Source organism: Ranitomeya imitator, chromosome 4 (genome assembly GCF_032444005.1).
Source record: "Ranitomeya imitator isolate aRanImi1 chromosome 4, aRanImi1.pri, whole genome shotgun sequence".
Classification (NCBI taxonomy): domain Eukaryota; kingdom Metazoa; phylum Chordata; class Amphibia; order Anura; family Dendrobatidae; genus Ranitomeya; species Ranitomeya imitator.
In genome coordinates this window covers 503,443,672-503,470,949 of record NC_091285.1, presented here as the reverse complement: position 1 = coordinate 503,470,949, position 27,278 = coordinate 503,443,672, and positions in this window count along the sequence as shown.

Below are 27,278 nucleotides of genomic sequence, written 5' to 3'. Positions count from 1 at the left end.
CAGCTCCCCCAGAATGACGCCTACGGGAGGATGAGGGCCTGGCAGGAGCAGGAGTCGGCGGCACAATGCTATGGTGCCTGTGTTGGCGTTGCTCGGCACGTGGACCACGGTGGGGTGGCTGGAGTGGCTCTCCAGCAGGAGTCGGAGTCATGCTAGCCAGCGACGGCACTACAGGCATTGTCGCTGACTGCATGACCCGAGCCTGCTGCAGAGCCCTCACGTAGGCAGTGTTGCAGGCCTGCATCACCGAAATCTGGAGTTCCGGCGTAAGGTGTTCCACCATGCCCTTAGCAATGGTACTAAAAAAATGTTTGGCCGGACTCGAGAGCTCGGATTCCATAGTTTCAAGGCGCCGGTCGATATTGGACAGACGAGTGTCCATTTTATCGCTCAACGCCTTGAAACAGTTCTGGAAAACCGTGCTCAAATGCAAAAATTCGGGCAAGGCTGGCCTGTCTGAGGCCCGCTGGCGCTGTCGGGAATTCCCGAACGAAGGTGCGCCAGAGGCCTCGGGCAGGGGAACACCTGATGTACCGGCTGCCGGTTCTCCAGATGGCGGTGCAAGCCTGCTGTCGCTGTGGGAGGGCTGTGATGGGTTAGATGGCGATTCATGAAGGTCCGCTCCTGCGGGGCGAGATCGCTCGAGGGTGCTGCTGTGTGTCCTGTGAAAAGATAAGGGAAAAATTAGTCTTCAATTAATAACCTATCCCATACGCCAACTCCTGTAATAAAATTAACATTACATTACACAACAATACAAATCCTCTGTCTCTCAGTCTGTGTGGCCTATAATAAATTGCTGATTGTTATCGCCAGCTGACCGTTATGGCTGACGATAACAATCATGGACATACCAACGGCAGAAAATAAATGTTCATTCCCGCTGCCAAAGCCTTTTGACCGCATACCACTGTCATGGGTAAAAAAATTTTTGTCTAAAACTCTTTCTTGACGCTGCCTATGCCGCAAAAATAGTATAAAATTTAACGTCGAGATAAAAATTAAAAAAATACACAGTGACTTTGCTGATCTGATTGCAGGAACGGCCATGACGTTAGGATCATGTGATCGAGACGTCATCATTATTCCTGCGATCAGAACTACCCTGACTCAGAACGTAACCTGTCATGGACTACAAGGACTCACGCTTAACCCAAAAAATTGCTAATGGGCTATATACCATTCCACTAGGGAAAAAGTTACGTGGATGGCCAATATGCTACGCTGACTACATGGATGGCCAATACACTATGTGCCTGGGAAATATACTATGTGGATACGTGGCTAGAACGTGTACTATGTGGCTGCGATATAGTGGCCTGGCAATATACTATGTGGATGCACAATGTACGTGGCTGGGCAATGTACTATGTGGCTGTGCAATATGGTATGTGGACAAAATACTTACTGTCGGCGGCCAAGGACCGGTCTTAAGAACTGTAACGCCCTGTTGTACTTGTATGGCACAGACTTGGCCGCAGCAGCACCACTCTGCGATTGCTCCTCCTCAGCACGGATCCCCTTATTGAAACGGTCCTTCATGGATCGCCATCTGGTCCTCAACTTTTTAACTGTGAATGCAAAGAAAAAAAAAAGGTTACATATTTAGCATTTTAAAAGGATAAAACAACCGTGTGCGATGCAAAGTTTAGGCGTTGATCGCATCACACACGGTTGTGCTTATCCTGGCAAGATGGGTCATAGCAGCGTATCAGCACGGCGTATCAGCAATACTCACCAAAGTTGGCTTTGTCATTGGCTGAAGCGCTTTCAAAGCCATCCCACAGCGACTTTGCCACCTCTACCCACAAACGCCTCAACACCACCTGGTCCATGTGCCGGGGGTCACGGCTGTCCCACAACGGGCCACGCTCCTGGATGCTGGAGATCAGGAGCTCCACATCAATTCCGGCATCTCCTTGGTCCCGTTGTGAAACCTAGAAAAGTTGGAAAACAAAAAGGTTACAAATATGCAAATATTAACAACCACCAGCACCTGTCATGATATGTACCTTGGCCCTATCCTTTGCCATTTGATGTATGTATATTGATGGTTTCTACACCTGTATTTTGGAATGTTTTTGTGCAGGGAGTTCAACTTTGTTACCTTCCCCCAATACTTGCTGCCCTGAAAAGCTATAATGTAAGCTTAGTAAACATCCCTAGTGAAAGCAGGATGCTACTCAAATGTAATGTTCCTCACAGCAGGATGCTACTCAAAAAAAAAATTAAAATAAAAAAAAAAAAATACTCACTTGCCGGCCTGACGCCACACCTTGGCCCCGACCTCGCTGCTCCCGCTGACTGCCTTCCCCCTCACTTGAAGAAGCCTGTAAAAAATGTATACAAAAATTATTGTCAATGCTACAAATGGCAGCGAATAGTAAGCAAATGGACATAATTACTCACCGCACTCCCCCGCGCCGATTGGCTATGTTCAGAGTCACTCGCCATTCTTGCAAGTTTGTTCTGCAATGAAAAAATGAGCAAAAAAATCACATCCAAAGCTAACAATGCCACATACAATAAAATAGGCCCAAAAAATTAAAACAACCACAATTGACTGTTGACTGATAGGACAATGCAAACTCAAAAAGCGACACCACAACGGCATACATTGCAAGAGAAGACAATAGAAGAAACAATACAAGAATAGACCCAAACAAAATTAAGCAAAAATAGACACCTATGTCCAAATTTTTAACCCCTTCCCGACCCATGACGCCACGTAGGCGTCATGAAAGTCGGTGCCAATCCGACCCATGACGCCTATGTGGCGTCATGGAAAGATCGCGTCCCTGCAGGCCGGGTGAAAGGGTTAACTCCCATTTCACCCGATCTGCAGGGACAGGGGGAGTGGTAGTTTAGCCCAGGGGGGGTGGCTTCACCCCCTCGTGGCTACGATCGCTCTGATTGGCTGTTGAAAGTGAAACTGCCAATCAGAGCGATTTGTAATATTTCACCTATTATAACGGGTGAAATATTACAATCCAGCCATGGCCGATGCTGCAATATCATCGGCCATGGCTGGAAATACTAATGTGCCCCCACCCCACCCCACCGATCGCCCCCCCAGACCCCCGATCTGGCCGGTACACTGCTCCGGCTTCCCTCAGTACAGGGCTCCGCTCCCCCCGTGCTCTTGTCCGCTCCCCCCGTGCTCCAATCACCCCCCCCGTGCTCCAATCACCCCCCCTGCACTCCGATCCACCCCCCCGGTGTTCCATTCCAGCCCCCCCGTGCTCCGTTCCACCCCCCCCGTGCTCCGTTCCACCCCTCCCGCGCTCCGATTCCCCCCCCCCGTGCTCCGATCCCCCCCCCCGTGGTCCCTCCCCACCCCATCATACTTACCGATCCAGCCGGGGTCCCGTCCTTCTTCTCCCTGGGCGCCGCCATCTTCCAAAATGGCGGGCGCATGCGCAGTGCGCCCGCCGAATCTGCCGTCCGGCAGATTCGTTCCAAAGTGCATTTTGATCACTGAGATAGATTCTATCTCAGTGATCAAAATAAAAAAAATAATAAATGACCCCCCCCCCTTTGTCACCCCCATAGGTAGGGACAATAAAAAAATAAAGAAATTTTTTTTTTCCACTAATGTCAGAATAGGGGTAGGGTTAGGGGTAGGGTAAGGGCTAGGGGTAGAGATAGGGTTAGGGTTAGGGGTAGGGTTAGGGGTAGGGTTAGGGGTAGGGTTAGGGGTAGGGTTAGGGGTAGGGTTAGGGTTAGGGGTAGGGCTAGGGGTAGGGTTAGGGTTAGGGTTAGGGTTTCGGTATGTGCACACGTATTCTGGTCCTCTGCGGATTTTTCCGCTGCGGATTTGATAAATCAGCAGTGCTAAACCGCTGCGGATTTATGGCGGATTTACCGCGTTTTTTTCTGCGCATTTCACTGCGGTTTTACAACTGCGATTTTCTATTGGAGCAGTTGTAAAACCGCTGCGGAATCCGCACAAAGAAGTGACATGCTGCGGAATGTAAACCGCTGCGTTTCCGTGCAGTTTTTCCGCAGCATGTGTACAGCGATTTTTGTTTCCCGTAGGTTTACATTGAACTGTAAACTCATGGGAAACTGCTGCGGATCCGCAGCGTTTTCCGCAGCGTGTGCACATACATTTAGAATTAGGCTATGTGCACACGGTGCGGATTTGGCTGCGGATTGGCCACTGCGGATTCGCAGCAGTGTTCCATCAGGTTTACAGTACCATGTAAACATATGACAAACCAAATCCGCTGTGCCCATGGTGCGGAAAATACCGCGCGGAAACGCTGCGTTGTATTTTCCGCAGCATGTCAATTCTTTGTGCGGATTCCGCAGCGTTTTACACCTGTTCCTCAATAGGAATCCGCAGGTAAAATCCGCACAAAAAACACTGGAAATCCGCGGAAAATCCGCAGGTAAAACGCAGTGCCTTTTACCCGTGGATTTTTCAAAAATGGTGCGGAAATATCTCACACGAATCCGCAACGTGGGCACATAGCCTTAGGGTTAGGGTTGGAATTAGGGTTGTGGTTAGGGTTGGAATTAGGGTTGTGGCTACAGTTGGGATAAGGGTTAGGGGTGTGTTGGAGTTAGAATTGAGGTGTTACCACTGTTTAGGCACATCAGGGGTCTCCAAACGCAACATGGCGCCACCATTGATTCCAGCCAATCTCGTATTCAAAAAGTCAAATGGTGCTCCCTCACTTCCGAGCCCTGACGTGTGCCCAAACAGTGGTTTACCCCCACATATGGGGTACCAGCATACTCAGGACAAACTGCGCAACAATTACTGGGGTCCAATTTCTCCTGTTACCCTTGTGAATCTAAAAAAATGCTTGCTAAAACATAATTTTTGAGGAAAGAAAAATGATTTTTTATTTTCACGGCTCTGCGTTGTAAACGTCTGTGAAGCACTTGGGGGTTCAAAGTGCTCACCACATATCTAGATAAGTTCCTTGGGGGGTCTAGTTTCTAAAATGGGGTCACTTGTGGGGGTTTCTACTGTTTAGGCACATCAGGGGCTCTGCAAACGCAACGTGACACCCGCAGACCATTCCATCAAAGTCTGCATTTCAAAATGTCACTACTTCACTTCCGAGCCTCGGCATGTGCCCAAACAGTGGTTTACCCCCACATATGGGGTATCAGCATACTCAGGAGAAACTGGACAACAACTTTTGGGGTCCAATTTCTTCTGTAACCCTTGGGAAAATAAAAAATTCTGGGCTAAATAATTATTTTTGAGGAAAGAAAACGTATTTATTATTTTCACGGCTCTGCATTATAAACTTCTATGAAGCACTTGGGGGTTCAAAGTGCTCACCACACATCTAGATAAGTTCCTTTGGGGGTCTAGTTTCCAAAATGGGGTCACTTGTGGGGGGTTTCTACTGTTATGCCACATCAGGGGCTCTGCAAACGCAACGTGACGCCCACAGAGCATTCCATCAAAGTCTGCATTTCAAAACATCACTACTTCACTTCCGAGCCCCGGCATGTGCCCAAACAGTGATTTACCCCCACATATGGGGTATCAGCGTACTCAGGAGAAACTGGACAACAACTTTTGGGGTCAAATTTCTCCTGTTACCCTTGGGAAAATAAAAAATTGCAGGCTAAAAGATCATTTTTGAGAAAATAAATTTTTTTTTTTATTTTCATGGCTCTGCGTTATAAACTTCTGTGAAGCACTTGGGGGTTCAAAGTCCTCACCACACATCTAGATTAGTTCCTTTGGGGGTCTAGTTTCCAAAATGGTGTCATTTCTGGGGGATCTCCAATGTTTAGGCACACAAGGGCTCTCCAAACGTGACATGGTGTCCGCTAATGATTGGAGCAAATTTTCCATTTAAAAAGCCAAATGGCGTGCCTTCCCTTCCGAGCCCTGCCGTGCGCCCAAACAGTGGTTTACCCCCACATATGGGGTATCAGCGTACTCAGGACAAACTGGACAACAATACTTGGGGTCCAATTTCTCCTATTATCCTTGGCAAAATAGGAAATTCCAGGCTAAAAAATCATTTTTGAGGAAAGAAAAATTATTTTTTATTTTCATGGCTCTGCGTTATAAACTTCTGTGAAGCACCTGGGGGTTTAAAGTGCTCAATATGTATCTAGATAAGTTCCTTTGGGGGTCTAGTTTCCAAAATGGGGTCACTTGTGGGGTTGCTCTAATGTTTAGGCACACAGGGGCTCTCCAAACGCAACATGGTGTCCGCTAACAATTGGAGCTAATTTTCCATTCAAAAAGTCAAATGGCGTGCCTTCCCTTCCGAGCCCTGCCGAGTGCCCAAACAGTGGTTGACCCCCACATATGAGGTATCGGCGTACTCGGGAGAAATTGCCCAACAAATTTTATGATCCATTTTATCCTACTGCCCATGTGAAAATGAAAAAATTGAGGCGAAATGAATTTTTTTGTGAAAAAAAAGTACTTTTTCATTTTTACAGATCAATTTGTGAAGCACCTGAGGGTTTAAAGTGCTCACTAGGCATCTAAATAAGTTCCTTGGGGGGTCTAGTTTCCAAAATGGGGTCACTTGTGGGGGAGCGCCAATGTTTAGGCACACAGGAGCTATCCAAACGCGACATGTGTCCGCTAACGATGGAAATAATTTTTCATTCAAAAAGTCAAATGGCGCTCCTTCCCTTCCGAGCCTTACCATGTGCCCAAACAGTGGTTTACCCCCACATGTGAGGTATTGGTGTACTCAGGAGAAATTGCCCAACACATTTTAGGATCCATTTTATCCTGTTGCCCATGTGAAAATGAAAAAATTGAGGCAAAAAGAATTTTTTTGTGAAAAAAAAGTACTTTTTCATTTTTACGGATCAATTTGTGAAGCACCTGGGGGTTCAAAGTGCTCACTATGCATCTAGATAAGTTCCTTGGGGCGTCTTGTTTCCAAAATGGGGTCACTTGTGGGGGAGCTCCAATTTTTAGGCACACGGGGGCTCTCCAAACGTGACATGGTGTCCGCTAAAGAGTGGAGCCAATTTTTGATTCAAAAAGTCAAATGGCGCTCCTTCCCTTCCAAGCCCTGCCGTGCGCCCAAACAGTGGTTTACCCCCACATATGAGGTATCAGCGTACTCAGGACAAATTGGACAACAACTTTCGTGGTTCAGTTTCTCCTTTTACCATTGGGAAAATAAAAAAATTGTTGCTAAAATATAATTTTTGTGACTAAAAAGTTAAATGTTCATTTTTTCCTTCCATGTTGCTTCTGCTGCTGTGAAGCACCTGAAGGGTTAATAAACTTCTTGAATGTGGTTTTGTGCACCTTGAGGGGTGCAGTTTTTAGAATGGTGTCACTTTTGGGTATTTTCAGCCATATAGACCCCTCAAACTGACTTCAAATGTGAGGTGGTCCCTAAAAAAAATGGTTTTGTAAATTTCGTTGTAAAAATGACAAATCGCTGGTCAAATTTTAACCCTTATAACTTCCTAACAAAAAAAAATTTTGTTTCCAAAATTGTGCTGATGTAAAGTAAACATGTGGAAAATGTTATTTATTAACTATTTTGTGTCACATATCTCTCTGGTTTAACAGAATAAAAATTCAAAATGCGAAATTTTCAAAATTTTTGCCAAATTTCCGTTTTTATCACAAATAAACGCAGAATTTATTGACCTAAATTTACCACTAACATGAAGCCCAATATGTCACGAAAAAACAATCTCAGAACCGCTAGGATCCGTTGAAGCGTTCCTGAGTTATTACCTCATAAAGGGACACTGGTCAGAATTGCAAAAAACGGCAAGGTCTTTAAGGTCAAAATAGGCTGGGTCATGAAGGGGTTAAATATAAAAACTTACAAAAAAAACCTTACAGGAAAAAAAAGGCACAATGAAATAGCAAACTAATGAACGCCATACTTTACAATTACAACAAGACATGATCCAAAACAACACCATCTGGTGACATCTAACCACAGAAATACATCAGAAAAAGGCGATAAATACCATTCTAGATAATAAGCAATAAACATTACGGGACAACCGCTGTAAAAATATACAGCAACCCAAAGATAAACCATAGTCAAATAGAAAAGAAAACACATGAAATAAAAAAAAAAGGGCCCCACCAAAAAAAAAAAAAAATCCATTATACTACACACTTGGCAATGCAAACAGCCAAGGAAGGAAGATACATGCCATACGGAAAACGATGTAAAACCATCAGAGATAAAAAAAAAAAAAAAAAGGGAAACTACAATTGAAAATAGAATGGCATAGCAGCACGGAACTATACAATACAAATGAAACATCATAAATGTAGCCCCCCCACCAGAAAGAAAAGACTCTCAAGGAAAGAAAAAAAAAAGCCAACAGCATAATAAAACACAGCAAGACATGAGCCAAGAAAACGCCATACAGTTACCCCCAACAATAGAAACCAGAAAAACATGCACCAGAAATTTAACAAGAAAAAATGAGCCAAAAAAAAGACATTGAACAACCGCATGACACCAGAACAACACAAAACCAATCCAAAACCAAGCCAAAAACAAGCAAGGCCGAAGACAATAAACGCCATCATATAACGCCAGAAGAACATCAGAACCAGAAAAACTATTTTTCAATAACAACCCACAGTGCCATAACCGTAAAATAGCACAGACCAAACATTGCACAAATTTTAAATAAAAATCAAGAAATAAAACACAGAATAAAAAATATGCAAAGAGAAATATATACTTACAGGTTTGGAAAGCAGATTCTCCTCTGTCTTGTCTTGTGTGATGCCTTGTGAAAGACAATGCCAAACCCCTTTTTATATATATATATATATATACATATATATATATATATAGTTTTTTTTAGTGTCTAGACAAAGTCTAGACAATGTTTTGCATTTTTTATTGGAAAACGCATGCGTCGTACAACGCACCACGACGCAAGTACTTGCGTCGTCTGCGTTGTCAATACAAGTCAATGGGGAAAAAGCCGCATCGACGATGCAAACACGACGCAAACACGACGCATGCGTTTTTTAAAAGGTCGGCGCCGCCCGAAAAATGCAACATGTTGCGTTTGCCGCGCCCTGACAGGTGCGCCCTAACGCCGCATGCGGCGTGCAACGCACCAAAACGAATTACAACGCATGTACATGCGGCCCCATGCGGCGCCAATGTTAAAGATAGGGCTGCACGACGCATGCGTTTTGTTGCGGCGGCGACGCTGCAGCGCACACCGCAAATGTGAATGTAGCCTTACTTCTACTTCAGATGTGATTTGACATACACCTTCCAAAAAGTTAAATTTTTGTTTCATTAGTTCACAAAGTATTCTCCCAAAAGTCTTGGCGATCAAATAGATAAAGATATTTTCTGACAATTTGAAACGAGCCTTTATGCTTTTATTGCTCAGCAGTGTTTTTCATCTTGGAACTCTGCCATGCAGGCCATTTTTGCATAGTCTCCTTCTTAGGCCAGCGTCACACACAACGTATAAAAAACAAAACAAAAACAACACGGTCTGTTTTTCACGGACGAGAATTGCACAAATCTTTCACTAACAGTGATCCGTGTGCAGTGCAAGGATATGATTTTTTTCTCAAAAAAATATCCGTGTGTCATCCGTATGGCATCCGTATGGTGAGATTTTCTCGCTGGCTTGCAAAATGGACACATAATGGATTCATGGGCTTAAATATTCGTGAAAAAATATATACAGTTTATAAATATATATATATATATATATATATATACACACATACATATACAGTACAGACCAAAAGTTTGGACACACCATCTCATTTAAAGATTTTTCTGTATTTTCATGACTATGAAAACTGTAAATTCACACTGAAGGCATCAAAACTATGAATTAACACAGGAATTATATACTTAACAAAAAAGTGTGAAACAACTGAAAATATGTCTTATATTCTAGGTTCTTCAAAGTAGCCACCTTTTGCTTTGATGACTGCTTTGCACACTCTTGGAAAACTCTTGATGAGCTTCAAGAGGTAGCCACTGGGAATGTTTTTCACTTCACAGGTGTGCCCTGTCAAGTTTAGTAAGTGGGATTTCTTGCCTTATACAGGTCCTTCTCAAAAAATTAGCATATAGTGTTAAATTTCATTATTTACCATAATGTAATGATTACAATTAAACTTTCATATATTATAGATTCATTATCCACCAACTGAAATTTGTCAGTTCTTTTACTGTTGTAATACTGATGATTTTGGCATACAACTCCTGATAACCCAAAAAACCTGTCTCAATAAATTAGCATATCAAGAAAAGGTTCTCTAAACGACCTATTACCCTAATCTTCTGAATCAACTAATTAACTCTAAACACATGCAAAAGATACCTGAGGTTTATATAAACTCCCTGCCGGGTTCATTACTCAAAACCCCCATCATGGGTAAGACTAGCGACCTGACAGATGTCAAGAAGGCCATCATTGACACCCTCAAGCAAGAGGGTAAGACCCAGAAAGAAATTTCTCAACAAATAGGCTGTTCCCAGAGTGCTGTATCAAGGCACCTCAATGGTAAGTCTGTTGGAAGGAAACAATGTGGCAGAAAACGCTGTACAACGAGAAGAGGAGACCGGACCCTGAGGAAGATTGTGGAGAAGGACCGATTCCAGACCTTGGGGAACCTAAGGAAGCAGTGGACTGAGTCTGGTGTGGAAACATCCAGAGCCACCGTGCACAGGCGTGTGCAGGAAATGGGCTACAGGTGCCGCATTCCCCAGGTAAAGCCACTTTTGAACCATAAACAGCGGCAGAGGCGCCTGACCTGGGCTACAGAGAAGCAGCACTGGACTGTTGCTAAGTGGTCCCAAGTACTTTTTTCTGATGAAAGCAAATTTTGCATGTCATTCGGAAATCAAGGTGCCAGAGTCTGGAGGAAGACTGGGGAGAAAGAAATGCCAAAATGCCTGAAGTCCAGTGTCAAGTACCCACAGTCAGTGATGGTGTGGGGTGCCATGTCAGCTGCTGGTGTTGGTCCACTGTGTTTCATCAAGGACAGGGTCAATGCTTTATGGTGATGAAGATTTCATTTTTTCAGCACGACCTGGCACCTGCTCACAGTGCCAAAACCACTGGTAAATGGTTTACTGACCATGGTATTACTGTGCTCAATTGGCCTGCCAACTCTCCTGACCTGAACCCCATAGAGATTCTGTGGGATATTGTGAAGAGAAAGTTGAGAGACGCAAGACCCAACACTCTGGTTGAGCTTAAGGCCGCTATTGAAGCATCCTGGGCCTCCATAACATCTCAGCAGTGTCACAGGCTGATTGCCTCCATGCCACGCCGCATTGAAGCAGTCATTTCTGCCAAAGGATTCCCGACCAAGTATTGAGTGCATAACTGAACATTATTATTTGATGGTTTTTTTGTTTGTTATTAAAAAACACTTTTATTTGATTGGATGGGTGAAATATGCTAATTTATTGAGACAGGTTTTTTGGGTTATCAGGAGTTGTATGCCAAAATCATCAGTATTAAAACAATAAAAGACCTGACAAATTTCAGTTGGTGGATAATGAATCTATAATATATGAAAGTTTAATTGTAATCATTACATTATGGTAAATAATGAAATTTAACACTATATGCTAATTTTTTGAGAAGGACCTGTATATGGGGTTGGGACCATCAGTTGTGTTGAGCAGAAGTCTGTTGGATACACAGCTGATAGTCCAACTGAATAGACTGTTAGAATTTGTATTATGGCAAGAAAAAAACAGCTAAGTAAAGAAAAACGAGTGGCCATCATTACTTTAAGAAATGAAGGTCAGTCAGTCCGAAAAATTGGGAAAACTTTGAAAGTGTCCCCAAGTGCAGTTGCAAAAACCATTAAGCGCTACAAAGAAACTGGCTCACATGAGGACCGCCCCAGGAAAGGAAGACCAAGAGTCACCTCTGCTTCTGAGGATAAGTTTATTCGAGTCACCAGCCTCAGAAATCGCAGGTTAACATCAGCTCAGATTAGAGCCAAGGTCAATGCCACACAGAGTTCTAGCAGCAGACACATCTCTACAAAAACTGTTAAGAGGAAACTTTGTGCAGCAGGCCTTCATGGTAAAATAGCTGCTAGGAAACCACTGCTAAGGACAGGCATCAAGCAGAAGAGACTTGTTTAGGCTTAAGAACACATGGAATGGACATTAGACAAGTGGAAATCTGTGCTTTGGTCTTATGAGTCCAAATTTGAGATCTTTGGTTCCAACCTCCGTGTCTTTGTGCAACGCAGAAAAGGTGAACGGATGGACTCTACATGCCTGGTTCCCACCGTGAAGCATGGAGGAGGAGGTGTGATAGTGTGGGGGTGCTTTGTTGGTGACACTGCTGGGGATTTATTCAAAATTGAAGGCATACTGAACCAGCATGGCTACCACAGCATCTTGCAGCGGTATGCTATTCCATCCGATCTTCTGGAAAAAAATAAAAAAGCAACAATATCCCATACCTGTCCGCCGGACAGTCAAGTCACACGCTGTAAATCCATCTCAAGGGGTTATGTACTTTACAACTGGGTGCGCTGCTAATGCGGCTGCTCTCAGCTGTAAAAGAGTGGGGAATGAATGAAATGCAGGGAGTGGAGCTTCGATGACTAGCGGTGCCATCACCGAAGCTATGCCCCCTGGTGGCATGAACTCATATGAACTGTAACGTGGTAGAATATTAAGAAACTTTCCCATGTAACAGTTCATATGAGTTCATGCTGCCAGGGGTCGCAGCTTTGGTGACGGCACTGCTAGTCACCGAAGCTCCGTTCCCTGCTTTTCATTCATTCCCCAGGCTTTTGCAGCCGGGAGTGGCCGCATTAGCAGCGCTCCTGGTTGTAAATGTAAATGCCCCCAACTATAGATTACTGCGTGGGACATGACTGTGCGGCGGACAGATATGGGATATTGTTGTTTTTTTATTTTGCTTTTTTTTTTACAGAGGAATGAGGGCTTTGCTTTGGATTGAGCATACATTAAAGATGTTAAAACCTGTGTGTTTCATTCTTTCATTAAAAGACTTTATTCTTAATGTATGCGTGTGTATTTTTAACCCCTTCCTACTATTGGATTCATAATGGATAGGTGTCTTATTGACACCTCTCCATTATTAACCAGGCTTAATGTCACTGTACAATAACAATGTGACATTAACCCCTTATTACCCCATATGCCAATGCCACAGGGCAGTGGGAAGAGAGAGGCTAAGTGCCAGAATAAGCGCATCTTAAAGAAGCGCCATTCTGGAGTGGCTGGGGGCAGATGTTTTTAGATGGGGGGCAATAACCATGGTCCCTCTCTAGGCTTTTAATATCTGCCCTCAGTCACAGGCTTTCCCTCTCTGGCAGAGAAAATTGCGCGGGAGCCCACGACATTTTTTTCCGTGAATTAACCCTTTAATTTAACACCTACAGCTCCCAAATTTCACATACAAACACTTCTAACATTATAAGTGAGGGATATATAAAAATCTAACGGATATGAAATGGTTTACTGTATGTAAAACATTTGTCATATCCTGTTGGGTTCGATAATGATTTAGCAAAAGCAGACAATTGAATTACCGGCTTTTCTGCTATCTAGCTTTGTATGAAATATATATATATATATATATATATATATATATATATATATATATACACACATATATATATACAGTATGTGTATATATATATATATATATATATATATATATATATATATATATATACACACACACACACATATACACTACCGTTCCAAAGTTTGGGGTCACCTAGACAATTTTGTGTTTTCCATTAAAACTCATGCTTTTATTAATCAAATGAGTTGGCAAATGAATTGAAAATCTAGTCCAGACATTGACAAGGTTTGAGAAAAAGATTTTTATTTGAAATAATAATTTTCTCCTTCAAACTTTGCTGTCGTCAAAGAATGCTCCCTTTGCAGCAATTGCAGCATTGCAGACCTTTGGCATTCTAGCAGTTAATTTGCTGAGGTAATCTGGAGAAATTTCACCCTATGCTTCCTGAAGCCCCTCCCACAAGTTGGTTCGGCTTGATGGACACTTTTTGCGTACCATACGGTCAAGCTGCTCCCACAACAGCTCAATGGGTTTGAGATATGGTAACTGTGCTAGCCACTCCATTACAGATAGAATACCAGATGCCTGCTTCTTGCCTAAATAGTTCTTGCATAATTTGGCGATGTGCTTTGGGTCATTGTCCTGTTGTAGGTGAAATTGGCTCCAATCAAGCGCTGTCCACAGGGTATGGCATAGTATTGCAAAATGGAGTGATAGCATTCCTTATTCAAAATCCCTTTTACCTTGTACAAATCTCCACTTTACCAGCACCAAAGCAAACCATCACATTACCTCCACCATGCTTGACGGATGGCATCAGGCACTCTTCCAGCATCTTCTGAGTTCTGCGTCTCAGAAATGTTCTTCTGTGTGATCCAAACACGTCAAACATGGATTAGTCTGTCCATAACACTTTTTCCAATCTTCCTCTGTCCAATGTCTGTGTTATTTTGCTCATATTAATCTTTTCCTTTTATTAGCCAGTCTCAGATATGGCTTTTTCGTTGCCTCTCTGCCCTGAAGGCCAGCATCCCGGAGCCGCCTCTTCACTGTAGTTGTTGACACTGGCATTTTGCATGTACGTATTTAATGAAGCTGCAAGTTGAGGACCTGTGAGGCGTCGATTTTTCAAACTACAGACTCTAATGTACTTGTCTAGTTGCTCAGTTGTGCAGCGGGGCCTACCACTTCTCTTTCTACTTTGGTTAGAGCCTGTTTGTGCTCTCCTCTGAAGGGAGTAGTACACACTAGGGTTGAGCGAAACAGATCGGCACTTTTCAAAAGTCGCCGACTTTTAGCAAAGTCGGGTTTCGTGAAACCCGACCCGATCCCACTCTGGGATTGGGTTGGCGGTCGGCGATCTCTACTTAAAAGTCGGGTTTCATTTTATATATATATATATATATATATATATATATATATATGTCATTCATATATATATATTTATATTAACTTCAGCGCGATATAGCAGAAAAGCCGGTAATTCAATTACCGGTTTTTCATTTCTCCTGCCAAAACCCGACATGATTTGAGACATGGTTTACATACAGTAAACCATGTCATATCCCCATTTTTTTGCATATTCCCCACTACTAATGTTAGTAGTGTGTATGTGCAAAATTTCAGCGCTCTAGCTCTTAAATTTAAGGGTTAAATCGCGGAAAAAATTGGCGTGGGCTCCCGCGCAATTTTCTCCGCCAGAGTAGTAAAGCCAGTGACTGAGGGCAGATATTAATAGGCTGGAGAGGGTCCAACGCTCTGCGGTGCGCCCAAACAGTGGTTTACCCCCACATATTGGGTATCGACGTACTCAGGAGAAATTGCACTACAACTTTTGTGGTCTAATTTCTCCTGTTACCCTTGTGAAAATAAAAATTTGGGGGCAAAAAATCATTTTTGTAGAAAAAATGCGATTTTTTTATTTTCATGGCTCAACGTTATAAACTTCTGTGAAGCACATGGGGGTTCAAAGTGCTCACCACTCATCTAGATAAGTTCCTTAAGGGGTCTAGTTTCCAAAATGGTGTCACTTGTGGGGGGTTTCCACTGTTTAGGCACATCAGGGGCTCTCCAAACGCGACATGGCGTCCAATCTCAATTCCTGCCAATTCTACATTGAAAAAGTAAAACGGCGCTCCTTCACTTCCAAGCTCTGCGGTGCGCCCAAACAGTGGTTTACCCTCACATATGGGGTATCAACCGATTCAGGAGAAATCGCACAACAACTTTTGTGGTCTAATTTCTCCTGTTACCCTTGTGAAAATAAGAATTTGTGGGCGAAATAATCATTTTTGTGTAAACAAATGCGATTTTTTATTTTCACGGCTCTACGGTATATACTTCTGCGAAGCTCTTGGGGGTTCAAAGTGCTCACCACACATCTAGATAAGTTCCTTAAGGGGTCTAGTTTACAAAATGGTGTCACTTGTGGGGGATTTCCACTGTTTAGGCACATCAGGGGCTTTCTAAACGTGACATGGCGTCTGATCTCAATTCCAGCCAATTCTGCATTGAAAAATTCAAACGGCGCTCCTTCACTTTCAAGTTCTGCGGTGCGCCCAAACAGTGGTTTACCCCCACATATGGGGTATTGGCGTATTTAGAAGAAATTGCATAACAAAATTTATTGTTACATTTCTGTTTTTACACTTGTGAAAATAAAAAAAATGGTTCTGAATTAAAATGTTTGCAAAAAAAAGTTAAATGTTCATTTTTTCTTCCACATTGTTTCAGTTCCTGTGAAGCACGTAAAGGGCTAATAAACTTCTTGAATGTGGTTTTGAGAACCTTGAGGGGTGTAGTTTTTAGAATGGTGTCACACTTCATTATTTTCTATCATATAGACCCCTCAAAATGACTTCAAATGTGATGTGGTCCCTAAAAAAAAGGTGTTGTAAAAATGAGAAATTGCTGGTCAACTTTTAACCCTTCTAACTCCCTAACAAAAAAAAATTTTGTTTCCAAAATTGTGCTGTTGTAAAGTAGACATGTGGGAAATGTTATTTGTTAACTATTTTTCGTGACATATCTCTCTGATTTAAGGGCATAAAAATACAAATTTGAAAATTGCAAAATTTTAAAAATTTTCGCAATATTTCCATTTTTTTCAGAAATAATCACAAGTAATATCGAAGAAATGTTACCACTATCATGAAGTACAATATGTCACGAAAAAACAGTCTCAGAATCAGCGGGATCCGTTGAAGCGTTCCAGAGTTATAACCTCATAAAGTGACAGTGGTCAGAATTAGTGTTGAGCGATACCTTCCGATATCGGAAAGTATCGGTATCGGATAGGATCGGCCGATATTCAAAAAATATCGGATATCGCCGATACCGATACCCGATCCCAATGCAAGTCAATGGGACCAAAATATCGGAATTAAAATAAACCCTTTCTTTCCTTGTAGGTTCATTCTACATGAAGGAAAACAACTAAGAATAATGCAGGATGTATTTGGGGAGGTGGCGGAGACATTAAAGTCATAGAGGTTTAGCGCAATCAAATAGAATAGCCTTTTTTTTTTTTTAAGACGTTCGTAGTGACTAAGATATTGACTGTGACTTTTTTTTTATTTTGTCAGATATTGATGTTTCACTATTCCACGCCCTTCCCCTTTTTTTTTAACTTTTCCCACACTTTCATCTTCATCATCATCATCAGCATCTTTGACATCAACTTCTTCACCTTATTCATCTTCTTCTTCATCTTCTACCTTTTTTTTTTTTTATTACATTCTTCATATTCATTTTATTCAACTATTATTAGTCTTCCTATTCTACATATTCTTTTTATTCCACTGTTATTATTCTTCCTATTCTACTTCTTCATCATATTCTCATTTGTGACAGGCATTCCCGTAGTTGTTATCTATAAAAGTTTGAAGATTACACCTTCCGTTCTGCCAGTCACAAAAGTTACATTTGTCCGCGTTCAGTTTGGCCTGCAGCATCAGGCTTTATCCAGGGGCACCACGAGGAGGAACGGACTCACCCCCATACACTGCTTAGTCTTCTTCTGCATATAATTTAGATAATAGATAATGTCTTCCTGGAGCAGAACAATATTGTATCATACAATTATTAGGTTCTGTAGAATGACGTAGATCTGGGGATTTATTATGATGGAATATAGGCTGAACTGGATGGACAAATGTCTTTTTTCGGCCTTACTAACTATGTTACTATGTTACTAATATCTTTTGCTCTGATATTAAGTGTTATGCTTAATGTTCTTCTGTTCTTTGTTCTGCAGCCTCTTGTTCTTCTGCTTCTCGGTCTTCCATGTCGTCGTCTCCAGGGTCGTCGTCTCCAGGGTCGTCGTCTACGCCGTCGTCGTCTCCGCCGTCGTCGTCGTCATCGGGGTGGTCTTCCGGGTCTTCGACTTTAGGGTCTTCAACTTGGAAATGTACAAGAAGGCTGAGAAAATTCCAAGAACCAGCTGATGGAACTGGAACTCGGATGGCTACTCGAAGGTTCAAGAGCCTATGGAACTACCGAGGACCAGCTGACGTTACTGGAACCCGGTTACTAAGCAGGAGGTACCCGTGCTAAAAAGCACTACCAAGGACCGCCTGACGTTGGCGGAACTCGGATACCCAGAAGGAGGCACCTAAGCCAAAGGCTCTGCCCGGAACCAGCTGACGTTACTGGAACCAGGATGGGGAGCAGAAGGTACAAGAGCAAAAGACACTGCCGAGAACCAGCTGACGGTACTGGAACCCGGATGGGTAGCTGAAGGTCCAAGAGCCAATGGAACTACCGAGGACCAGCTGACGTTACTGGAACCCGGTTACTAAGCAGGAGGTACCCGTGCTAAAAAGCACTACCAAGGACCACCTGACGTTGGTGGAACTTGGATACCCAGAAGGAGGCACCTAAGCCAAAGGCTCTGCCCGGAACCAGCTGACGGTACTGGAACCAGGATGGGGAGCAGAAGGTACAAGAGCAAAAGACACTGCCGAGAACCAGCTGACGGTGCTGGAACCAGGTGGTGGACCCGAAGGTCCACAGGAGAGGAGAGAACAGCTAGGCCGCGAGGCAGCCGCAGTTACCGAACCCCAACAGTCCTACAGCGGGAGCTTGGCCTACTGGCACTACAGAACCAGCCTTGACTGCCAATTCACGCAGCCCACATAGGAAGCTCCTAAACTGGAGGCACCCTGGAGTTGGCTAACCCGACCGCAACACGACGGGGCAAGCATAGGCGTCTCAGTGAGCTTGACACTACCCGGAAACAGCTGACGGTGCTGGAACCAGGCTGGGCACGAGGGAGTACCCGTGACAAAAACACTGCCGAGAACCAGCTGGCGGTGCTGGAACCCAGATGCGTTGCCCCACTGTGCAAGAGCCAATGGCACGACCGAGGACCAGCTGACGGTGCTGGAACCCGGTTACTAAGCTGTAGGTGCCTGCGCTTAAAAGCACTACCAAGGACCGCCTGACGTTGGCGGAACTCGGATACCCAGGAGGAGGCACCTAAGCCAAAGGCTCGGCCCGGAACCAGCTGACGGTGCTGGAACCAGGTGGTGGACCCGAAGGTCCACAGGAGAGGAGAGAACAGCTAGGCCGCGAGGCAGCCGCAGTTACCGAACCCAACAGTCCTACAGGGGGAGCTTGGCCTACTGGCACTACAGAACCAGCCTTGACTACCAATTCATGCAGCCCACATAGGAAGCTCCTAAACTGGAGGCACCCTGGAGTTGGCTAACTCGACCGCAACACGACGGGGCAACGCATAGGTGTCTCAGTGAGTTTGACAGTACCCGGAAACAGCTGACGGTGCTAAAACCAGGCTGGGCACGAGGGAGTACCCGTGACAAAAACACTGCCGAGAACCAGCTGGCGGTGCTGGAACCCAGATGCGTTGCCCCAGTGTGCAAGAGCCAATGGCACGACCGAGGACCAGCTGACGGTGCTGGAACCCGGTTACTAAGCTGTAGGTGCCTGCGCTTAAAAGCACTACCAAGGACCGCCTGACGTTGGCGGAACTCGGATACCCAGGAGGAGGCACCTAAGCCAAAGGCTCGGCCCGGAACCAGCTGACGGTGCTGAAACCAGTTGGTGGACCCGAAGGTCCACAGGAGAGGAGAGAACAGCTAGGCCGCGAGGCAGCCGCAGTTACCGAACCCCAACAGTCCTACAGGGGGAGCTTGGCCTACTGGCACTACAGAACCAGCCTTGACTACCAATTCATGCAGCCCACATAGGAAGCTCCTAAACTGGAGGCACCCTGGAGTTGGCTAACTCGACCGCAACACGACGGGGCAACGCATAGGTGTCTCAGTGAGTTTGACAGTACCCGGAAATAGCTGATGGTGCTGGGACCAGGCTGGGCACGAGGGAGTACCCGTGACAAAAACACTGCCGAGAACCAGCTGGCGGTGCTGGAACCCAGATGCATTGCCCCACTGTGCAAGAGCCAATGGCACGACCGAGGACCAGCTGACGGTGCTGGAACCCGGTTACTAAGCTGTAGGTGCCTGCGCTTAAAAGCACTACCAAGGACCGCCTGACGTTGGCGGAACTCGGATACCCAGGAGGAGGCACCTAAGCCAAAGGCTCGGCCCGGAACCAGCTGACGGTGCTGGAACCAGGTGCTGGAACCAGGCTGGGCACGAGGGAGTACCCGTGACAAAAACACTGCCGAGAACCAGCTGGCGGTGCTGGAACCCAGATGCGTTGCCCCAGTGTGCAAGAGCCAATGGCACGACCGAGGACCAGCTGACGGTGCTGGAACCCGGTTACTAAGCTGTAGGTGCCTGCGCTTAAAAGCACTACCAAGGACCGCCTGACGTTGGCGGAACTCGGATACCCAGGAGGAGGCACCTAAGCCAAAGGCTCGGCCCGGAACCAGCTGACGGTGCTGGAACCAGGTGGTGGACCCGAAGGTCCACGGGAGAGGAGAGAACAGCTAGGCCGCGAGGCAGCCGCAGTTACCGAACCCCAACAGTCCTACAGGGGAAGCTTGGCCTACTGGCACTACAGAACCAGCCTTGACTACCAATTCATGCAGCCCACATAGGAAGCTCCTAAACTGGAGGCACCCTGGAGTTGGCTAACTCGACCGCAACACGACGGGGCAACGCATAGGTGTCTCAGTTTGATTGACAGTACCCGGAAACAGCTGACAGTGCTGGAACCAGGCTGGGCACGAGGGAGTACCCGTGACAAAAACACTGCCGAGAACCAGCTGGCGGTGCTGGAACCCAGATGCGTTGCCCCAGTGTGCAAGAGCCAATGGCACGACCGAGGACCAGCTGACGGTGCTGGAACCCGGTTACTAAGCTGTAGGTGCCTGCGCTTAAAAGCACTACCAAGGACCGCCTGATGTTGGCGGAACTTGGATACCCAGGAGGAGGCACCTAAGCCAAAGGCTCGGCCCGGAACCAGCTGACGGTTCTGGAACCAGGTGGTGGACCCAAAGGTCCACAGGAGAGGAGAGAACAGCTAGGCCGCGAGGCAGCCGCAGTTATCGAACCCCAACAGTCCTACCGGGGGAGCTTGGCCTACTGGCACTACAGAACCAGCCTTGACTACCAATTCATGCAGCCCACATAGGAAGCTCCTAAACTGGAGGCACCCTGGAGTTGGCTAACCCGACTGCAACACGACGGGGCAAGCATAGGCGTCTCAGTGAGCTTGACACTACCCGGAAACAGCTGATGGTGCTGGAACCAGGCTGGGCACGAGGGAGTACCCGTGACAAAAACACTGCCGAGAACCAGCTGGCGGTGCTGGAACCCAGATGCGTTGCCCCACTGTGCAAGAGCCAATGGCACGACCGAGGACCAGCTGACGGTGCTGGAACCCGGTTACTAAGCTGTAGGTGCCTGCGCTTAAAAGCACTACCAAGGACCGCCTGACGTTGGCGGAACTCGGATACCCAGGAGGAGGCACCTAAGCCAAAGGCTCGGCCCGGAACCAGCTGACGGTGCTGGAACCAGGTGGTGGACCCGAAGGTCCACGGGAGAGGAGAGAACAGCTAGGCCGCGAGGCAGCCGCAGTTACCGAACCCCAACAGTCCTACAGGGGGAGCTTGGCCTACTGGCACTACAGAACCAGCCTTGACTACCAATTCATGCAGCCCACATAGGAAGCTCCTAAACTGGAGGCACCCTGGAGTTGGCTAACTCGACCGCAACACGACGGGGCAACGCATAGGTGTCTCAGTGAGTTTGACAGTACCCGGAAATAGCTGATGGTGCTGGGACCAGGCTGGGCACGAGGGAGTACCCATGACAAAAACACTGCCGAGAACCAGCTGGCGGTGCTGGAACCCAGATGCATTGCCCCACTGTGCAAGAGCCAATGGCACGACCGAGGACCAGCTGACGGTGCTGGAACCCGGTTACTAAGCTGTAGGTGCCTGCGCTTAAAAGCACTACCAAGGACCGCCTGACGTTGGCGGAACTCGGATACCCAGGAGGAGGCACCTAAGCCAAAGGCTCGGCCCGGAACCAGCTGACGGTGCTGGAACCAGGTGCTGGAACCAGGCTGGGCACGAGGGAGTACCCGTGACAAAAACACTGCCGAGAACCAGCTGGCGGTGCTGGAACCCAGATGCGTTGCCCCAGTGTGCAAGAGCCAATGGCACGACCGAGGACCAGCTGACGGTGCTGGAACCCGGTTACTAAGCTGTAGGTGCCTGCGCTTTAAAGCACTACCAAGGACCGCCTGACGTTGGCGGAACTCGGATACCCAGGAGGAGGCACCTAAGCCAAAGGCTCGGCCCGGAACCAGCTGACGGTGCTGGAACCAGGTAGTGGACCCGAAGGTCCACGGGAGAGGAGAGAACAGCTAGGCCGCGAGGCAGCCGCAGTTACCGAACCCCAACAGTCCTACAGGGGAAGCTTGGCCTACTGGCACTACAGAACCAGCCTTGACTACCAATTCATGCAGCCCACATAGGAAGCTCCTAAACTGGAGGCACCCTGGAGTTGGCTAACTCGACCGAAACACGACGGGGCAACGCATAGGTGTCTCAGTGAGATTGACAGTACCCGGAAACAGATGACAGTGCTGGAACCAGGCTGGGCACGAGGGAGTACCCGTGACAAAAACACTGCCGAGAACCAGCTGGCGGTGCTGGAACCCAGATGCGTTGCCCCAGTGTGCAAGAGCCAATGGCACGACCGAGGACCAGCTGACGGTGCTGGAACCCGGTTACTAAGCTGTAGGTGCCTGCGCTTAAAAGCACTACCAAGGACCGCCTGACGTTGGCGGAACTTGGATACCCAGGAGGAGGCACCTAAGCCAAAGGCTCGGCCCGGAACCAGCTGACGGTTCTGGAACCAGGTGGTGGACCCAAAGGTCCACAGGAGAGGAGAGAACAGCTAGGCCGCGAGGCAGCCGCAGTTATCGAACCCCAACAGTCCTACCGGGGGAGCTTGGCCTACTGGCACTACAGAACCAGCCTTGACTACCAATTCATGCAGCCCACATAGGAAGCTCCTAAACTGGAGGCACCCTGGAGTTGGCTAACCCAACTGCAACACGACGGGGCAAGCATAGGCGTCTCAGTGAGCTTGACACTACCCGGAAACAGCTGATGGTGCTGGAACCAGGCTGGGCACGAGGGAGTACCCGTGACAAAAACACTGCCGAGAACCAGCTGGCGGTGCTGGAACCCAGATGCGTTGCCCCAGTGTGCAAGAGCCAATGGCACGACCGAGGACCAGCTGACGGTGCTGGAACCCGGTTACTAAGCTGTAGGTGCCTGCGCTTAAAAGCACTACCAAGGACCGCCTGACGTTGGCGGAACTCGGATACCCAGGAGGAGGCACCTAAGCAAAGGCTCGGCCCGGAACCAGCTGACGGTGCTGAAACCAGGTGGTGGACCCGAAGGTCCACATGAGAGGAGAGAACAGCTAGGCCGCGAGGCAGCCGCAGTTACCGAACCCCAACAGTCCTACACGGGGAGCTTGGCCTACTGGCACTACAGAACCAGCCTTGACTACCAATTCATGCAGCCCACATAGGAAGCTCCTAAACTGGAGGCACCCTGGAGTTGGCTAACCCGACTGCAACACGACGGGGCAAGCATAGGCGTCTCAGTGAGCTTGACACTACCTGGAAACAGCTGACGGTGCTGGAACCAGGCTGGGCACGAGGGAGTACCTGTGACACAAACACTGCCGAGAACCAGCTGGCGGTGCTGGAACCCAGATGCGTTGCCTATTAAAGATTGTCTTCCTAGAGCCCCAACTAGCGGTGTTGGAGCAAAGGGTAAGCAGGGGGAGCAGAGTGTAGGCCGAAGCCTGCACTGGAGGCAGCTTTGTGTCTGCGTTGCGTTTGCAGGAAACTTTGCCGGCTACACAGTGGGGGAACAGCTGGCGTTGCTGAACCCCACTAACACAATGGCGGGTGTTTTTCTCTGTGCAGCTAGCACTTCCGGGCAAAAACTAGCGATGTTAGAACCCGGGGGCAGCAGGAGGAGGAGAGGAGCAGAGTGTAGGCCGAAGACTAGTTGAACCAATTTCAAAGGAAAGCTTTAACCCCCCCTCAGGTGTTACAAAGTACAAGAGACACACCTTGTGCAGTATTAATGCTGCACAAGTGAAAGGTTGCTCTATTAATTTGTCTACTTGCACACGCTGAATGAAAGACGTACACAATTTAGCCCATTCTACAGTCAAACTGTAGTGGTGGCGTGACTTGGCTTTTTAAGGAGACGCAGCACAGGTGTCCCAAATAACGCCTTGGTGCTTGTCGCAGCTTCCTGAGCGTTGTTATTTGCTGTACAGGAGTCTGCGCTCTTGTGTTATCCCTTGGCAATGCCCTGTTAGCGCTGCCCGTCTTATGACCTCATTTCATGTTGGCCGGTGCGGTTAACGATGGCCATAAATCCCAGACCCACAGTGCCTTTTCATAAAGTCACACTGCGGTGCTGGGATTCGTGGCCTTGAGCAGTAAATATTTTTGCCGCTCACACACGTCCTTACACCTGATTCAGACTGGGCGGCCTCAGCTGATCCCTTCTCGCATGCCGCGGCCATGAGGCTGCACAGTCTGAAGAAGGCGGAAGGAGGGGAGTGAAGACAGGCGAAGATATGCACTGCTCGTGACCATCAATCACACCCTCGCAGTCATAATATATGAGATAACGAGGGGCGTTGTGTCGGGCAGGGCGGACGCACAGGCACAGCCAGCCAACCAATGATGTCAGAAGACGGGCAGCGCTAACAATGGGGGTGATGCGAGTCATTAAAAAGGAAAGTCACACCCCAGGGACAGTGGAATGGTCTCAATGAGCCACATTTAGTACGTGTTTAATTAAACGTGGGCAAGGAGAAAAAGTCAGCCACCTTGTACAAATGCAGCAGTACTGCTGTACAAGGTGGCTATTATACATAGAAACACCTGGGGGTGGGTGGCAGGCTCCCTTCAATTTCAGTTCATGTGCCTGCGTGGCGTTTGCAGGTCACGTTGCCGGCTACACAGCAGGGGAACAGCTGGCGGTGCAGAACCCCACTAACACATTGGCTGGTGTTTTTCTCTGTGCAGCTAGCACTTCCGGGCAAAAACTGGCGGTGTTTGAGCCCAGGGTCAGCAGGAGGAGGAGAGGAGCAGAGTGTAGGCCGAAGCCTGCACTGGTGGCAGCTTTTGGTCAGTTGTGCCAGCGTGGCTTGTGCTGGACACGATGCCGGCTACACAGCAGGGGAACAGCTGGCATTGCTGAACCCCACTAACACATTGGCTGGTGTTCTTCTCTGTGCAGCTAGCACTTCCGGGCAAAAACTAGTGGTGTTTGAGCCCAGGGGCAGCAGGAGGAGGAGAGGAGCAGAGTGTAGGCCGAGGCCTGCACTGGTGGCAGCTTTTGGTCTGTTGTGCCAGCGTGGCTTGTGCTGGACACGATGCCGGCTACACAGCAGGGGAACAGCTGGCGGTGCTGAACCCCACTAACACATTGGCTGGTGTTGTTCTCTGTGCAGCTAGCACTTCCGGGCAAAAACTAGCAGTGTTTGAGCCCAGGGGCAGCAGGAGGAGGAGAGGAGCAGAGTGTAGGCCGAAGCCTAGTTGAACCAATTTCAAAAGTTACCTTTAACCCCCCCTCAGGTGCTGCAAGGTACAAGAGCCACACCTTGTGCAGCGTTAATGCTGCACAAGTAAAAGGTTGCTCTATCAATTTTGCTCCTTGCACACGCTGAATAAAACACGTACACTATTTAGCCCATTATACTGTCAAACAGTAGTGGAGGCGTGACTTGTCTTTTTAAGGAGACGCAGCACAGGTGTCAAAATTTACACCTAGGTGCTGGGCGCAGATTCCTGAGCGTTGTTATTTGCTGTACAGGAGTCTGCGCTCTTGTTATCCCTTGGCCATGCGCTGTGAGCGCTGCCTGTCTTCTGACCTCATTTCATGTTGGCCGGTGCGGTTAGCGATGGCCATGAAACCCAGACCCGCAGTGTCTTTTGTTTAAGTCACACTACGGGGCTGGGATTCGTGACCTTGCGCAGTAAATTTTTTCGCCTGTCACTCATGTCCTTACACCTGCATCAGACTGGGCGGCCACAGCTGATCCCTTCTCGCATGCCGCGGCCATGAGGCCGCACAGTCTGAAGAAGGCGGAAGGAGATGAGTTAAGACAGGCGAAGATATGCACTGCTCGTACCCATCAATCACACCCTCGCAGTCAAAATAAGTAAGACAACGAGGAGCATTGTTTCAGGCAGGGCGGACGCACAGGCGCAGCCAGCCAACCAATGATGTCAGAAGACGGGAAGCGCTACCAAGGGTGGTGCTGCGTATCATTAGAAAGGAAAGTCACACCTCAGGGACAGTGGAATGGTCTCAATGAGACACATTTTGTACGTGTTAAGTTCCACGTGGGCAAGTAGAAAAAGTCAGCCACCTTGTACAAATGCAGCATTACTGCTGTACAAGGTGGCTGTTATACATAGAAACACTTGGGGGTGGGGGGCAGGCTCCCTTCAATTTCAGTTCATGTGCCTGCGTGGTGTTTGCAGGTCACGTTCCCGGCTACACAGCAGGGGAACAGCTGGCGGTGCAGAACCCCACTAACACATTGGCTGGTGTTCTTCTCTGTGCAGCTAGCATGTCTGGGCAAAAACTGGCAGTGTTTGAGCCCAGGGTCAGCAGGAGGAGGATAGTAGCAGAGTGTAGGCCGAAGCCTGCACTGGTGGCAGCTTTTGGTCAGTTGTGCCAGCGTGGCTTGTGCTGGACACGATGCCGGCTACACAGCAGGGGAACAGCTGGCGGTGCTGAACCCCACTAACACATTGGCTGGTGTTTTTCTCTGTGCAGCTAGCACTTCCGGGCAAAAACTAGCGGTGTTAGAGCCCAGGGTCAGCAGGAGGAGGAGAGGAGCAGAGTGTAGGCCGAAGCCTAGTTGAACCAATTTCAAAGGTAACCTTTAACCCCCCCTCAGGTGTAGCAAGGTACAAGAGCCACACCTTGTGCAGCATTAATGCTGCACAAGTAAAAGGTTGCTCTATTAATTTTGCTCCTTGCACACGCTGAATAAAACACGTACACTATTTAGCCCATGATACTGTCAAACAGTAGTGGAGGCGTGACTTGTCTTTTTAAGGAGACTCAGCACAGGTGTCCAAAATAACACCTTGGTGCATGGGCGCAGCTTCCTGAGCGTTGTTATTTGCTGTACAGGAGACTGCGCTATTGTTATCCGTTGGCCATGCGCTGTGAGCGCTTACTGTCTTCTGACCTCATTTCATGTCGGCCGTTGCGGTTAGCGATGGACATGAATCCCAGACCCACAGTGTGTTTTCAAAAAATC